This window comes from Dipodomys ordii, unplaced genomic scaffold (genome assembly GCF_000151885.1).
Source record: "Dipodomys ordii isolate 6190 unplaced genomic scaffold, Dord_2.0 Scaffold9, whole genome shotgun sequence".
Lineage (NCBI taxonomy): Eukaryota > Metazoa > Chordata > Mammalia > Rodentia > Heteromyidae > Dipodomys > Dipodomys ordii.
This window is the reverse complement of record NW_012267225.1, coordinates 24076859-24090642: the sequence shown is the minus strand read 5'-3', so window position 1 is coordinate 24090642 and position 13784 is coordinate 24076859.

Here is a 13784-nt window from a genome sequence, read left to right as displayed (position 1 = left end):
ATTGTGTATATATACCACATTTTCTTGATCCATTCATCTACTGAGGGGCATCTGGGTTGGTTCCATATCTTAGCTATGGTAAATAATGCTGCAATGAACATAGTTGTGCTGGTAGCTTTAGTGTGGTCTTATTTGTAAACATTTGGGTAAATGCCCAAAAGTGGGATTGCTGGGTCATAGGGGAGCTCTATGTGATGAATATATTTCTTAATACTGGGACAGGATCCTTGTGATGCCCTGTAAATAAAGAAATTTGTCCAGATTAGATGGAAAATAATATTGTGTGTGTGTGTGTTGACCTGTCCATTTGACTTTATTTATACTTTATCTGTTGGCTTAGAAGACAAAAATAAAGCTCAAGCATATAGTGTATTATATAAACCAAAACTATCAATGTAGTTGGCAGACAGTGCCCACAGTACCATGAGCTAGGCAGTTTTTGAGTATTACAGTTTGGAAATGGCTTCTAAGTGTAATCTTCCATGAAAAATCCAGTTAGAGAAGAACACTTTTATAAGTAAAATGTAATTATAAGCATGTAAATTATAAGCATGACTTTTAAAAATAATTTTAAGGACACAAAACAATTATATATTTATGAAGTACAATGTGGCTTTTTAAATACTTATATTTAGTTTTAATACTTGTATATATTAAGTAACCAAAGAAGGGTAATGTTTTCTTTGTTATTTGGTTATCTAAAGCAAATTCAATAGTTCATTTCTTAGAAAAGTCTTAGAAGAAAAAGCTATTCCTTGATGTCTTTTCTGGAATATTCATGGTTCCTTTCATTTACTTATTTATAAGGCATTGTTTTTAGTAATTGATAGAATTATTTTTAAAGTCTCATTCCTGGATATTCAGTAATGTTAATCACATATAAATTGGTGTTCACATTGTATTACCTTTCCTTTGTATCTTAAATGCACTAGTATTATTGTCTCACAAATTCTACAGCTTAAGGATTCAGTTTAGTGGGATGCATCTGACTTGAGAACTCATACCAGCGTGCAATCAAGGTGTTATGGGGCTGCAGGCATCTCAGTGCTTAGCTAGGATGTTCACATGGCTGTTGGCATCTGAAGAATCAGATTCTACCTTATATATGTGACTGTTGGTGAACCTTGGCTCTTCAATCTTTATTTGCTGAAGATACTAGCTTTATGTGGGAGTGTGTATAACAGAGACACTTGTTCCTATTTTTATAAATCATTCTTGAAAGTTGTATTCTATCCATTGAAAGGCATTCAGAGGATCTATCTCCATAGAAGGAATGATAGCACAAGGACCTGAACACTGGAGGCTGGGGACCGCTGAGACCCTTTTAGAGGCTCACTATCATAAATAGATTGTCATTTTGTCTAAGATGATAGGCTCTTTCACTAAGCAATTTTATGTGATCTTTTCTTTAATTAAAAATAAATATTAACATTTTAGAAGTTTTGTGTTAAATTGCTTATTTTTTCCATATCTCTCATGTTGGCAATATGGAAAGAATGGAAAAGTCACAGACAGAGATTAGAAAATTTCTCATATGTGCTTTTCTTATAACTTCAAAGATGTAAGAGAGGTACCATGAGGGTGGTTTTATACTCATAATACAGAGGGATAGTTGTTTCATATGAGGGACAACTAAAAGATTTCAAAAGACTGTATTTTATTATTGAAGGAAATTTCCAAATTTATGTTTTTTTAAAAAAAATTCTTTTAAAAAGGTAATGAAACAATCAAAGGTACATATATCCTTAATGCATTCTTCAGTAAAACACTGCTAATGGATAATGAGAATGAAATACCTGTGACATAATAAATTGTAGGAGAGAAGTTAAATGTCTATTTTCCTCATAATTTTCAAAGTTTCTGTTAAACTTATGAGCAGTATGAATATATCCCTTCAATCTAAGGAAATTTTTAGTGAAAATATTTTGGACATTGAAATAAAATAGCTTGAAATGATGTGAATAGTTTTTCCTATTTATTTTATCACCAGGCTACTTCAATGTTAGAAGGCAAAAATTCATTTTCTATCTTCTCTCTATGGGATGTAGACTCATAGCTAAAGGCTATTATATGACACTAGAGAACTGTAATAAAGGTTTATATAAAGCTGATTACCTTTCATCCAGAAAATATAGCAGCAAGTAGTCCCAACTTTGTGCTAGAAACAGCATTTGATGAAGTAGAAAGTGAAATTGGCTCTAGAATCTTCTACCAAAGGGGCAGTTATCCTAAGCACCAGATCCTAAGCACAAATAATCAACCTAAGAAAATGCTATTTTTCTAAATGAAGTAGTAAGTTTATTAGTCAGGTGTAAATCCATGTGTAAGTCCAAACATAATGGCACAATTTGAAACAATGTCCACCTGATTATTTGAAAGGCCATATTATAAATCCTATGAAATTTGTTGAATTCAATGTATTGGGTGCATTTTTTGCTTTCATTAGTTCTGTCAGGACACAACCACACTATAAGAAGAAGGGAATCCGTAATTTGAAGAGAATAACAAATCATTAGATTTTTTTACCTTTAGAATTCTAACAAATATAAAAATTATAACAGACGTTTTGGGAGATATTTTATAAATACTTCTTGTAATTAAATAACTTTAAACAAGTTATTTGTTTTGTCTGGAATTTGATAGCTAATGTATTTATAAACAGATGTAAGCTCATTGATTTTTCTGGTATACAGCTTAATTTCTCTCGGATAGCAAATCAAATCTTACTTTTGGCTTCATATGTATGGTTTCATATAATGGCTTCTAATTTTTTAACTGCACTTTCAGCATATATAACAAAATTATGTTCTGTACATTACTCCTGGAGCGATTACAAAACTCTAATAAAAATAGAACTCTTAGTTATGAACTAGTGATACTGTCTATCTTTTGTTTAAAAATGGCAATGTTGATTCATTGAGTTACTGATTAAGGATGATATCGCAATCAGTGTACAGAATATACACTGTTTCTGTACTCATCATCCCCTGGAGACCTAGGGATTTAACTTAACTGGCTGTAATGGACCACATATCTCACTCTGTATTCAGAGCATATTCTTTCTAGAGAATGTTTGAAGGAATAAAGTCTAACATTTGGTTCTTCATAATTGGAAAGAAAACTTAGAATGTTTTTTAAAATGATTTTGCTGTTATCAGATATAGTACATGTGTAACACAAAACATTCTACTTCATGCTGCACAGTGTTTTATGTACTAAATCCAGTAGTTTATGATAAAATTGCCTTCAATGTTTATAGCAAATTCTGTATGACCTGATTAAAGTAATTTTTCTTTCAGTTTAAATAGTAAAAAATTGATCTTTTTAAATTATCATCAAATATTTTAACTGAAAATATACAAAAACTCTGTCCTTTTGTCTATATACCTTTAGTTTATTTTACATATATGCAGTCTGGAAAGTTTTGTACCAGCTTTGAAAATTTCAACAGGAAATGTAGAAGAAGCAATCTAGTGTGGAAAGAGCCACACTGAAAGTATGTTCGCTACATCCTTCATATAAGATAGCAGACACCACCAAAAAATGCAAAATCTCCATTTCTTCAAGAATTCCTTAGAAAAAAAGTAGAGACTGTCTTGTGAAGATTAGTTACAATTGATAATATAATATTAAGGAAATAGACAATATGAATTTGGATTAAATAAACAAACCAACAAAACGTAATTTCCTTGAGGAGGAAACAGAAGAATCATGTTCTCAAGTCTGAAACTGATTGGATTCCAGATTCTGTCCACTCTGCTTTCTCTCAGGTTCCATATATGACATTCTTGTTCCTATTGCCTTTTTTCTAGCCAATCCCAACTCCCAATTTCCCTCCATCCCACCTGAGCAAAACAAGACATTCAGGACCATACATGATCTATTTTATAGCTTTCCAATATATATGGGATATAGATCTCCTATATGTCCAAATACAAAGGCAAAAGCAAGTAGAGTCAACTGACCATACCCACAGCTTTGTCATCCACCAATTTCTATCCACCTTAGATTGAAAGCATTTAAAAATAAATGCATAGGTATGGAACATGTACGAATGTTATTTTCTTGTCATTATCTTCTAAAGAATATAGTACAAAACTATTTACAAAGATTTTCTTTGTATTAGTTATTATGAACAATCCGGTTGTGCCTTAAATTATATGGTAGGAATTGTGTTGGTTATAGGCAATTTACATATTATTTTATGCAAGGAAATATTTTTGTATATGTATCCATGAGGGATGAACCCTCATGGATATCAAGGAACTATAGTAATCAAATAATATGAGGTGAGTCATTAATCCTTATTTATTGGATATATGATCAACAGTAAATTCCTTATACTATAATACGAGATAGCACTATATACTAACTAAATCAATTGCTAAGATAAAATAAGAATATGTTTAGATACCTTAGCTCAGTATCTGACACACAATAGATAATAAAAAGCATTTATGCTTAGGATTGCATGTCAGAATTTTTCTTCTTTTTGTATTTCTCTTGATCCTCTTTATTGCAGGTACCTTAAGCATCCAGAAACTGTAGACTCAACTGTCTTTTAGTCATCATTCTGCAGAAAGAACTCAAGTCCACGGACCTAAACTTACCCAAGTTTTCAACTCAGTGACTATACCCTGTCATTTACTTTTATTTGCCAGGCCATTTCTTAGCTAATAGGCGTGGTGCCAGTATTAGTCAGCTTTCCATTTCTGTGAACGATGTTAGAAAAATAATTTTCAAGGAATAACTTTTTTTCCTGGCTGTCCTAGCTATATGTTTTGAGCTATGGTCAATTGGCCCTGTTATCTTTAGGCTTGTGGTAAGACAGTATAGTATAATGGGGAGCAATGATAGTCACCTCATGAAAGCCAAGAATCAAAAAACAGGAAATGATTGAAGTCCCAAAATCAACTAATCTTGTCCCATTAGGCCTTTCCTAAAAATTTCCCACCTTTGCAAAGTATCACAGACTATTGAACAAGCCTTTAGCATATGGAATTTTAGGGACATTTAAGATTAAAATTAGACTAGGAGTATGTCTTAGTGATGGAAGACTTGTCCAGCACTAAAAAGTTCTAGGTTTAAAACCCACAGGACAAGCTGGGTGCTGGTAACTCATGCTTGTAATCCTAGCTACTAAGGAGGCTGAAATGTGGGGATCACAGTTCAAAGCCAACCTGGGCAGCAAAGTCCATGAGACTCTTACCTCCAATTAACCCCCAGAAAACCGGAAGCAGAACTGTGGCTCAAAGTGGTAGTGCTTGCCTTGAACAAAAGAGCTCAGAGACAGTGCCCAGGCACTGGGTTCAACCAACAACAACAAAAATAAAATTAAATAAATATAAATAAAGAAAACTGGCTAGACAGCAGAAGAAAAGTAAACAAAATTTAACAGTCCATGTTTTCTCTAACCTCTCATTCCTTTCCTGTGGATTCCTTTGACAATCTATCCAACTTCCCACGCTCCTTTTAGTCTCTACATTTTGGAAGCTGCACCTTAGAATATATATCTGTACCAAGCCTTCCCTGGATTGTAGTTGCATGCTTTTTACCCTGACTCATCTCTACCATCGACCTTCTGTTGCCTTAGCCTTCATTCATCTGAGTAGTATTCCTACTCTAAGCTACCTTCTGAGCCACATTCTTTCTCTTTCTGCTAGGTCTTCCCTTTGTGCCTGCTTGTTGCTTGGCTTGTAATGCCCAGCAATGAACTTTCAACTCTGTGCCAAGAACTAATATTAATTGACAGGACACATGCAAACACAAGGGTGAGAATCCATGGAGATAATAGTGTTCAGTTGTGGCATTAATGAAAACAAACTATCCAGTTTATCACAGTGTCATCTTTTAAACTGAAGGAATGTGTCCTTTACTATAAAGTAGTCAATGTGTCCTTTACTATAAAGTAGTCAAATCCAGCATTTATCTTTTTATTAGATATAATTAGAAATGTATATAGCACTCTTTAGGAAACACATAGATGTCTTTATTTTACCAGGAACCACCTGTGTTTCACTAAGCAACTAGGTATACTGGGTATCTAACCAAAGAGAAGGTCTAAGAAATTCAAGTACAACCAGTGTTGAACAATCTCAATATATAAATAAGAAGGGATGCACTTAGAAATGAAGACAATATGTCAATGTTATTTAAAATAAATTGAAGTAGCATATTTTTCTTTTCACATTAGCTAAAGTCATTTTTGACATATTAGCAATGATTGCCATGATCTTAATAAAGCCTATAGCAACCAATTCAACATCACAACTTATTTCACAATGGTAAATTACCACTTGATTGCGAAGACTTAGTACACTAAAAATCAGAAAGTGCTATGGATAACTTATTCTTGAAAGTGATTATTTCCTCTCAATAACCTATTTTCCATAATTAATGTACTTTCAAGTAGAATTATATAATTAAAAAATAAGCTTTAGGCTATAAATTCAAAAGCATTTTAACTTAAAAATAGCAATTGTGCATATTTCTAAGGTACAGTGTGCTATTTCCATATATACATAAAATAGTTAATGACCAAATCAAGGTAATTGGTTTATTGCTTTAGATACCATTTCTTTGAGGAGTTAGGAGCATTCAAAATCCTCTCTACTATATATTTGGAAATATTCAACTAATTGTTAGCAACCTTAGTTATACTGCTGTGTTATAGAAACCAATCATCCCTTCCATCTGTACCATTAACCATTCTTCCCCCATTGTACCCTGCCTTTTTAACGCCACTCCTATATATTTTCCCAGACTCTGGAAACTACTGTGTAATTCTCTAGTTCTTTAAAGTCAGCCTTTTAGAGAAGCTCAGATTAAAATAAGCCTGAAATCTCCAAATACATAGCAGGAAATTTTATTTCTAACATGTATGCTTTCAAAACTACCAGGCAAGCCACTAAAACCTACTTGCAACCAGGCTTGCAAGCCTGGATCATACTTCACAGAATTATTCCTCCACCCACTGTCTATACAGAAATGATTCTTCTTCTTTCTAATTGTTTTCTGATTCTGATTGTCTTTCATCTCTTATTATCTACTTAGAGACCAGCATCTTTCATTTAAATAATTTCACACAATGTTCTACAATTTACTTTGCACAATCCTCAACCACCTGGTCATGTTCGGACTTACAAGCCAAGTACAATTTATCATTAACAGAGGGTTAATCAACAGCAGTTTAAATGAGTAAACCACAACACCAAAAGCAATGAAGAAAACACAACAAATTTTGTAACATGAGCCTTAGAATATTTTATGTCTTTCATTGGGAAGTACAAGAGAATTAGAAATTCTAGAATCTCTGTAAGCCTCAGGTAAAAGCAAAGGAAACTTAAAGGAAATTATTTTCATCTGATTCAAGGATGTTGACAAAGTAAATCTTTCAGTCTCCTAGAACACAGCCAAATTGGAAGCTAATTTACTGCGGCCTGATGTCAGAAGCAATCTAACTTGTCCACCACAGAAGCTGCACAAAGAACATTATTCATAAGTAAACTACCTTGATAAGAAGCCATCCTCCGGCATAATTACAAAATACAATAGCCAGAACCAGAGCTGGAGTTTTAATAATAGAAGACAGTAAATCCTCTTCATAACTTTCATGACATAAAAGCAAAATATAAAGGAAGAAGTCAGATTATTCTAAACTGATGTCACCTCACAGCAGTTAAAAATAGCAAATTATTTTTTAAATGGAGAGAAATGACAGTATCTTTTGAATATCAAATACAGTACATAGAGACTTCATTGGAATGCCATTTTGATTCATTAATTCAGCAGTAATTACTGCACAGGACATTACCAAAATAATTTTTCCAGACTAGGGGTAGATATTTATTATTTTGGTATGACCAATATCTCCAAATTAAGATAGTATTCACTAGGTCCTAAAATTCACTCTAGCTTTCAAAAGATTTACAGAGCTACCTTCAGGCTTTTATAAGGTACTGTGACTCAAGCAATTCATTTTTGACGGCAGCAAACAAATATCTATATTCACTGTGCCTACCATGTATTAAGACCTTTTCTTTCAGTACGTAAGTCAACAATGGCTTTTCAATGTTTTCTTAGATTTCATCCTCTATTTTATTCTTCTATGATTCATAAGCCCTCAGATTATACATTATATGATATATTTATTTAAATGTATATATAAAGGTATCATGCAGACCATACATAATACCTATCTATATCATCTATCTATCTACTAGCTAGGCACTTATGGTGCATACATGTAATCCTAGTTACTTGGGGAAACTGAGATCAGGAAAAGTGTGGTTTAAGTCGAGCCCAGAAAGATATATTTGTAAGATCCCCTTCACAACATGGGCACAGTGGTTCCCATCTGCTATTCTAAGCTACATGGTAGGCTGCAACTGCAAGGATTATGGTTCAAAGTCAGCCTGGGCAGAAAAGTCTAGAGACTCTATCTCAATAGTGGGAATCTGGATATAGTGCATGTACCTGTGATCCCAGCAAGCCTAAAATAAAGGAAGGCTAAAGTAGGCAAATCATATCTCTAGTGTGCCTCTGGGGTGGGAAATGAGCCCTAACTCAAAATTAACCAGTAAAAAATAATGCTGGACAGATGCTCTCCAATAGATAAGTGGATCAAAATAATGTGATACTCATACACAATGGAATATTACACAGCCATTAGAAAGAATAATATTATGTCACTTGCAGGGAAATGGATGGACCGAGAACAAATCACATTGTGAAGTAAGCTAAGCTCAGAGAGACAAATGGCATATGTTTTCTCTCATATATGGAAGCTAGAGCTACAATACACTGGGACATAATAACCTATAAAGGAATTCAGGCACAGTGAGACCAAAGGAGGATGTATTCTTAGAGGAGGAACACACAGGTGCAACACCTATGTGCCTCTCATCATATAAAATAGTATTTATCAAATGAACTCCAGGAATTGGAAACAAGAGGTTTTTCTTTGTTGTTTTCTTTTTGTCTTGTTTGCTAATTTATCTATCTTTGAGAGGGTAAGTGGGGGTTTAGAAATGGTGGGACAAAGAGGAACAGTTGTAGCAGTGTTACTCACTAGAAACTATGTTAAAATGAATTATAAAATTTGTGGGTGGGAAGGGAAGGAAAAATGGGAGAGAGTGCAGGAAGGGTTGACATTGTCCAAAAAAAATGTACTTCTTATCTGACTTAAGAAACTGGAAGTCTTCCGTCCATCACTTTTATAAGAACAATTTTAAAAACAGGAGGCATAGCTCAGCAGTGGAGTATCAATCATGAGCATAAATTCCAATACCACCAATAAATAAATAAATGAAACATAAAATTACAATCTTTTCTCCTTTTGGCTCATTCTGTAGCAAATTTTGCTCAAGTTATTAAATTTCCCCTAATGTATATATTATGGTTATCTTTCATTTTAAAAGATAACATTTATTTTGACTGTTAGAAGCCCATTTGAATAGTCTAAACCCCAATTAAAAGAATACTAATTGATAGAAGGAAAATGAAGCCAATATAAAAAAAATCAGACAAGTGACTTCAAACCCTAGGTCTTTCACCTTCTCCATGTAGTGTTATCTTGAACAACTGATGAAGAAAAAACACTTATTTAAAGCAATACTTCAATATTTATAGGATTCCTAACCATATCAAGCTTAAAGTATTACTTTTAATCATCCATGAGCAATAGACTACTCCAGATAACTCATAGGCCTGACCAAACCATCATATTACATCTACCTATTTCTATTTCTCAGCATAGTAAGTAGCAGGATTTGGAATAATAGCAAGACTTCTTCTGTAGTTCATATTTGGAATGTCCTCCAAAGTCCTATGTCATAAAGCATTAATTCTCCCAGCAAAAGTATTGGTAGGTGGTAATATCTCTAAGAGATGTGGTCTCTTTGAGGTTTTTAGGTCATTGACGTTGTGCCTTTAAATGGGATTGTGGGACTTCAGATTCCCTTGTGAGAATCCAGCTTTTCGTTTTGCTGCTTTGGTCATAATGAATGGTTTTGCTCCTCTACAGACTACAGCCATGCTGTTCTACCTGGCCATAGATCCAAGGCAACAGAGCCAGGTCAGAACTGTTATAAAATAAGCATTTTTACTTTATGGGTTTCAACACTGAAAAGATGTTTACCATGGTGTAATGCTCATGAACACATGTGGGCCGCCTTCAGTAGCTATTGCACATTGAACTTAAAATGGACCTAACCCCACACAGAAACACTAAGGGATATGCTCTCAAGTGTTTTCTTCATACATCAGAAATCTGACTCATCTGTAGGTAGCTAGGTAATTAATCAAATGAGCAACCAGTTACATATACTAGAAACCTAAAACAATCCAAAAGTGTGGTGAGCACTGTGAGCCTGAGCTTGGAGTTGTTAAGTCATGGCTTTTGATGCTAACTGAAGTATCATTTGACTATATTTACACAAGAAGGCCTACACAGTGTTGTTCTTTGTATTCATAGTCGTGGATCACAGTCAAAGGAATCTAGAGAAAAGTAAGCTAAAATATATCATGGAAACTGTTCAACCATAAGTTATTAGGTTAAAAATTGAAGTGTCAAAGCAGATATAATTTATTCATTTTATAATCACTGAAAGAATTACCTGTGTTAGTATGTTCTGATATAGATGAATTCATTTACTTCAGAGATTTACTACTTGGAAAAGCTTCACGTGTTAATATTTAGGAATCAGCTAGACAGGTGGTTATTATCCAAAGACAATCATATGAATGGAACAATCCAGCTTTTGCTTGAGAGGATTAGGCTAGTCTGTACTCTCAGGAAAATGAGACTAATAAGAGGCTGTTACAGTTACTATTAAGGCATAACAAATGACCCCAAAAGTTAGTGGCTTAAAATAGCCACTTTATTTTGCTCCTGAATATTTTGTATGTGTGTCAGGAATTCAGACAGGACAAAGAGTGGATGTTTTGTCTCTGTTCCAGAAAGGATTAGAACTTGGAAACTCAATGACTAGTAATAAACTGATGAACAGGTTTGAGACTATTCTGGAGTGTTTTCACTTGAGTATCATACCATTGACACTGATTAGAGGCTGCATCTCTCAATGGTGAGTCCGGGAGCTGTCATCTGAGCACTTACTTGCATGTAACTATTTGGCCTGAATGTCCTCACAGCTCAGTGACTCCAAGAAAATTAGACCCATTACATGGCAACCCAGTGCTCCAAAACTGAGTATACCAAAGAACTATGAGGAAAATGTGCCACTCTGTGACCCAGGTTCCAGCCATTTGCCACATTTCCACCAGTCTGTTGTTGCACTGATTTAAGAGTGTGCCAAGATTTAAAAGTGAATAACATAGATACCACATGTCTATGTGAAGTGTCACAGTAGATAGCCACTTACTTTCTAACCAATATAGATACAGAGATGGCCTCAAGGCTGAAACACTACTAAGAATGGCAGGACACCATTCAATCACCATAAGTAAACACAAAGCATAGTAAGTGTTCTTTGTAATTAGGGTGCAAGCCAAGCCAGATCTTTTTATTAATTTAGACCTTGGAAATCTACCCATCTTCTTTATTTACCCATCTCTAGCAATGTTCAGTTGTATTGAAACATTCTTAACGCAAAGCTCTGTGTTTACAATTCTGGACTGAGAAGAGAAACCCTACTGTATTGAAACTGTGGAAAGCAGAAGCAAAAGGTAGTGTGGAGAAATAGAGGCATGTGAACAAGGGTTCTAATATACTCTAATGCTCTTGTGTCAGATGTTTTTATTCACAAGACCCATGAGGTTTACTAATTTACCTACCCAAAATACAGGACAAAAACAATATATTTCATTGTGAGATTTACTGCCCTTATAATACATCAGCTAAGAATCAAAGGTCCTCTACGGTGGCTGAAAAACATGATTTAAAAAAATAAGATTTCCATTATCTACACAAGGATAAGTAAGTAAATAGATAAACATCTGTTCCCAGAGATAAAAGCTTTCACTGAAACTTCAGTGCTAAATAGCAATATAACAATTGATAACAGAATCTATTTTTATCCAAAATAAATGGAATACTTTGTGCATTCACTCTCTTTTCAAAGGTTACTGTTTCTGTCAGCATCCTCTACATTTTATGAGCTAAGATGACGAAAACAAAAGAAGACACTAAAAGCAGATAATTTCTACATCTAACTAGTTTTCCATATGAATTAGAAAATAAGTATCAGTATTATTGTAACAAGTGTGATAAATATAACTATGATCTTTCCCAATTGTAAGGTTAATTAGTCCACATTAATATGTCACACACTTTGGCAACTATTTTCTTTCTAAAATAATTTCTTAAACAGCACATTTTATTTACTAAATTATACCGAAACTCCCCAGAGAAGGAATTAAAAGGCAACTCAACTTGTAATTTCGGGTACCTGCACTTAAAGAATCTACTCCAATCTCAGTGTCAATACATTTCTTTGTAGAAATTATATGTTCCGTCTCACATTTATTATTAAAAAAATCAAGGATTTAACCAAATTAAAAAAATTTTATAAAAGTTCTAATTAGATGAATAATGATTCATATACAAGAGAAAGCATATTTCAATTGCTTCATGAGTCTGTTTATTTTGATTTTCACAATGATTTCCAGTTCCATGTATTTTCCTGGAAATAACATACTTGTACTTTTTTTGGTCAGTTGTGGGGCTTGAACTCTGGGCCTGGGCACTGTCCCTCAGTTCTTCAGCTCAAGGTGAGTGCTCTACCACTTGAGCCACAGCACCACTTTCAGTTTTCTGGTGGTTAATTGGAGTTAAAGAGTTTCGCGGACTTTCCTGCCTGGGCTGGCATTGAACCATGATTCTCAGATCTCAGCTTCCTGAGTAGCTACGATTACAAGCGTGAGCCACTGGTGCCAGCTCATACTTGTATTATCTGTTGTTGAACATTACTCCACAGTACTCCTTTCAAAAATAATAGATTCGGGGCTGGGAATGTAGCTTAGTGGTAGAGTGCTTGCCCAATGTGCGTGAAACCTTAGTACCCCATAAGCAGAAAAGGCCAGAAGTGGCACTGTGGCTCAAGTAGTAGAGTGCTATCCTCGAGGAAAAGCTCAGGGACAGTGCCCAGGTCTGAACTCAAACCCCAGTACTGGCAAAATAATTAATAATAATAATAATAATAGATCCATATAAGTATGGAAACCAATTTTTGACAAAATTGCCAAAGAAAGTCATTGCAGCATGCTGTTCAATGAATGTGTGCCAAGATTTAATGGGGAAGAACATAGATACCATGTGTCTATGAGAAATGTCAGAGTATATGTCCACTTATTCTACCCATCATAGATATAGAAATGGCGTCAGGGCTGAAACACTACCAAGAATGTTCAATGAATGTGGGTATCTTTGTGGAACTTTAATTCAAACTCTATACCATAATCAAAACATTCGAAATGGATCAGAGACCTAAATTTAACATAAAATTATAAACATAGGAGAAAACCTTTATGACTTTGAGATTGATCATATTGTAGTGATTATATATAGTTACATAAAACACAATCTATAAAAGAAAAGAAAAGCGTAGTTTTATTCAAAGTTAAGAATATTATTTTAGCTGTTTCTTAGGAGACTGAAAAGCAAGCTATTGCATTGAAGAAAATATTTTCAGTGTAAATGTGTACAACTTGTACCCAGCACAAGAGAATCTGAGAAAGGCCACTAACTCTTTTCCCGTGCATTGTAAACTATACAGCTAATCAGTGGCAGGGATAGCTCTCCCAGAAAACCATGACCTTAGTTTTTG